Here is a 5,042-nt window from a genome sequence, read left to right on the forward strand (position 1 = left end):
GAGCTTGTTTCTGAGCATTAGCTAAGGCTAGTTCCTTGATTAATTTCTCCTTTTGTTCCTTTACTGTGATCAACTCACTGTTTAAATTTTCCAAATCAACGTTAAAGATCCCCATATTTATCTCAGTGGACTTGCTAGGATCTAGGCTCAAATTAAACAGTTTATATTGGCTGAGTTCCACTTTAAGAAGAATGTTTTCATTTTTGACTCTCTCAAAGGAGTTTTGAAGAGCAGTGTTTCTATCAAGCAAGTCAAAGAACCTACCCTGTACATCGGATCTAACATTATTAAGGTAGGTCATGTGTCCCTTGGTGAGTTCCAAGGCTTTGTCACTTTGAGCCTTTATTACACTAAGCTTTTTATAGTTATCTAGAGTTTCTATCAATAATTCCACTAACTTATTTTTAGACAGAGATTGAAGAGTTGAGGAACTTACTTCTCTTGATGGATCTTGGGTTGTTCCATCGATCTTTGCCATAAGACAAAGATTTGCTGTTTCTTCATCTGGTTGATCCTCATCTTCTTCCGAGTCAGTGATATCTCCCCAAGCTGCGATCATAACCTTCTTGAAGTTGGGTTTAGAAAAGGTTGATTTGTTGAATCTTTCCTTGGACTGATCCTTTCCTTTGCCTTTCCCTTTTTCATTTTCCCACTGAGGGCAGTCTTTGATTAGATGGTCAGAATCTCCGCACTTGAAACATCCTTGGTCAGGTTTGGAACCACTTGGTTTTCTCATTGAGTTCCTTCCTCTTAGATTCCCAGGTTTAGAGTTCCTGTAGAATCTTTTCATCCTTCTGACCAACATGGCAGCTTCTTCTTCATCAGGTTCTGAGTCCTCCTGTTCCTCAGCCTTAAGAGCAAGGCCTCGGTTCTTGGGGTTCTCAGGAACAGCTGCTCCTAGATGTAGTTCGTGCGTCATCAAGGATCCCGCCAATTGTTCAATGTTGAATTTGGTGAAATCCTTTGTTTCGAACAATGCTGTGACCTTGGTTCTCCATCTATCATCCTGTGGCATGCTCCTTAGGATCTTCCTAACCTGTTCATCAGAGGGAATATTTCTTCCAAGAGAAACTAGTTCATTAGTAATATTAGTGAAACGAGTAAACATTTCCTGTATTGTTTCTCTTGGTTGCATTTCAAAACGTTCATACTTAGACATTAATAAATCAATTTTTGAACGTTTGACCTCATTAGTTCCTTCATGAGTTATTTGAAGGAGATCCCAGATTTGCTTTGCGCTCTTGCACCCCATAACTCTGTTATGTTCATGAGGTCCAAGGCCACAATGCAAGATTTTCACAGCCATTGCATTGATTTCAAATTTCTCAAAATATTCCTTAGTAAATTCAGACATGGGTTTAGGAACTACCTCATTTTGAGCATTTGTCATTGTTACCTCGAAATCACCGACTTCTATGACTCGCCAGACTTGATAGTTCTCTGCCTTGATATAGATCTCCATCCTGTTCTTCCAGTAGGTGTAGAACTTCCCGTTGAACATTGGAGGTCTTTGAGTGGAATAACCTTCCTCAAGTTTCTCGTAAGCGTTCATACTTTCCAGGAACTTTTTCTCAACAGGGTTTCCTGTATTTTTGTGAGATCCTGCTCTGATACCAACTGATAGTTCAGTAGGAACACTTGACAAGAGGGGGGGTGAATTGTTTCTTGGGAACTTGGGTAAGTTTCTTGCGGAATTTAAACAATAAAGAGACTGAGAATAATGAGGGAAGAAAGATATAAAACGGAGGAACCTTCTTGACCCTAATCAAGAAGAACCTCACTACTCTTTTGTATTAATGCAATAACTCTATTACAAATACACTCTTTAACTCGAGTTCCTCTCGAACACGAGTTCCCCACAGCAACCCCCTTTGATTACTGTGCTCCTCTTTCTCTCTCTGACTTAACTCTAAGTCGCTCCTTTTCTCTTTGACTTAACTCTAAGTCGCTCTGTTTCTCTTTGACTTAACTCTAAGTCAATTAAGGATCACTCAACCCTTAAACCCAAAATACAATTTGATATAAAACTCTAGTACGTAATAAAGCTTATAGTAATAAGGAACTCAAGGGACACTCTTTTGAAAACTGATTCTCTTTTAAAACGTTTAAGCTCTTAAGATATATTTTGCAAAGATCAGTTGTGTGTTTTTAAAAGCAAAAACTTTTCTCCTTTTATAGGAGAGTTTTACTTAGGGTTGGGTACCCATGTTCTCCTCAACTACCCACTAACAGTTACTGCTCAGTAATATGGGCATAGTTGGAGAGAAACAGGGGAGACCAAATCAAAACACTAAATGCACGTTTAAACAGAAATACATGGGAGAGTTTTAAGGAACATGGAAAAATCTTTTACTTGAGAAACAAGGATAATAAATCAGAATCCTATGTTTACATTTATTAATTAAATTCATTTTATTTATTAAAAATATTTTCCAAGTTAAAACTCTTTTATATTTACAGTTAATATATTTCATTTAAAACGTACCAAAATACTATGTCCCTTTCATTCCAAATTACGTTTAAACTTTATTAAATACTTACATAAATCCTAAAACATAAACTCATATGTTGTAGTCTTCATGTTGCACCTTTAGAAGCTTCACTCGAAGACTTCCCAATTTGTTCCTTCTCTGGAACATCGAGGATTCACATAATATATGAGGATCTCGCCTTAGGAACTCGCCTAAGGATCTCGCCTTGCTTAATGATTATCTCTTCAATGTAGTGTCTGATATGGATCAATTACTTGCTTATATTCCACGTTGCTTAGTTTATCCAACTCAGGATCTCCTTAACTTAGCACTATCCCTCTAAGGATCTCGGAACCTATTATGCAACATAACTTAACCAATTGTCAGGAGTTTGCTTTGTCATCATCAAAACTTTAGGGTCAACAGAACTAATACCCTTTGGAGCAGAAAGAAGGTTGTGTGCAGGGGTTCCACTAGCTCATAAGATGTTTAATCACATATTGGGTGCACTACTGCATAATTTTGAGTGGGATTTAGAAAGTCATACGACTCCTGAGACGATTGATTGGAAGGATAGGATAGGGCTGACATCACAATTCATGTTATGATAGCAAGTACACTCATAAACCATAATACCCACCTGCAAAAGAAAGTGTCATAAATCCCCCAAGAAATTCCAGCTAATCCTAAATAACCTTTATTATAAATAACTCCAATCATTAACCAATACACTCAATGTAAGCATTATGCAAAGAAACTGAACCACAAATGTTAAATATCTCATCATGAATGGTTAGGCTACGAAGGAACCAAAACCATAATCTAACCAAAGAGTGATGATCAGAGAAATATATGGGAAAACGTTCTCCAACATACCGAAAGAAAATTGTCTCCAAAGTTTTCTATCGATTTAAAAGGTCAATATGCGTAGTTTATCTGATTTGCTAGTTTTGTCCCAGCAGAAGACTGCTCCCCACTTCTCTCCTCATTAACTTGTTACATGTCACCAGGTGACTCCCTTGGAATAGATCCAATAGAGGATCCAGGAACCACGAGATTCATTCCAGGATTAGCTTCTTGAAATTGTTTAATCAACATTGCTTGGATTCTTTGTAGGAACTCTTCATGAATTGTGTATCCTGATACTTTGCCTCTTTCCTTTAAATCACTCTTGGTCACAGCTTTTCCAAAAAGACGTACATGTCCATTGTGCTCGACTTTTTTTTTCTTTTATCACTTCGTAGTAGGGATCTGCAGCGTTCGGTCCTTTTTCATCTTCTTGAAACAATAATGCCTCCATTTGTTCCTGGCCATGAAGCATTATAAGATTACACATAGCATAGCTATTCACGGAAGTAAGGATATAATATGATAAATATCAATCGTCGGATAAAAAAGGTTGCACGGTCTTGATCTCTTCTCATTCTCCTCAATATAAGATTCTTCTTATTGGATGATGACCCTATATATATATATATATATATATATATATATATATATATATAGAGAGAGAGAGAGAGAGAGAGAGACTCTCGTAAGAGCACTTTACTCGGTAAGAACACTTCTTACGATAAGAACACTATCTGGTAATGGAAATTTCGTAATATTTATGAACAAATACTCTAATTTAATTATTCTTTCACCATTTTTTTTCATTATTTCTGGCATTTTTTCTCTCTCTTCAATTCCTCTCTCTCTCCTATTCGAACACCACCAACAATCTTCCTCGCTGATCGTTGCCGCCGCTTCTTCTCTCCTCTCGCCGCTCGTCGCTTCTCGCAACAATTCAATTGCCGGTCGCAGTGGTTGTGGTTCGCGATCAGATTTCAAACCAAATATGCTGGTGGCGGTGGTTGTGGTTCACGAATCAGATTGCGAATAACTGCTACTGATATGATTTCGATTTCTGTAAGATTTCTTCGATTTCTTCGATTCTAAAATCAATCGATTTCAATTTTCCGAGATTCTAAAATCAATCCATTCTAAAATCAATTAATTTCTTCGATTCTAAAATTAATCGATTATTCGATTCTTAAATCAATCGATTTCTCATTTCAAAAATAAAATTTGATTTCAATCAATTTCTCAATTCAAAAATTAAAATGGATTTCAATTTTGGTGCCCGCAAATCAGATCACGTTTGAGGGTATATCGGGATTTAGAACACTATTGGATGAAATTAGAACATGTTTGAATAAGATTTGAACACGGTTGAATAAAATTAGTATATGCTTGAATAAACTTAGAACATATTTGATTAAAGTTAAAACATGCTTGAATAAAGTTAGAACATGCTTGAATAAAGTTAGAACAAGTTTGTATAAAGTTAGAACATGCTTGAATAAATTTAGAACACTGCACTAGTACATAATTGAGCTTATGTAACACCTGAAAAGTGTTACATAAAGTGGTAAAAGTGTTATTATAGACAATGGGTAACACTTTAGTGGGTGATACATCCGCCCTTGTTCCTTAAGGTCTTATGTAACACTTTGTGTGACGTATGGTAACACATTTAATAGTGTTACTATAAACCCTCTTATGTAACACTTTTTAATATCATTAGTATCA

This window comes from Spinacia oleracea, chromosome 6 (genome assembly GCF_020520425.1).
Source record: "Spinacia oleracea cultivar Varoflay chromosome 6, BTI_SOV_V1, whole genome shotgun sequence".
Lineage (NCBI taxonomy): Eukaryota > Viridiplantae > Streptophyta > Magnoliopsida > Caryophyllales > Amaranthaceae > Spinacia > Spinacia oleracea.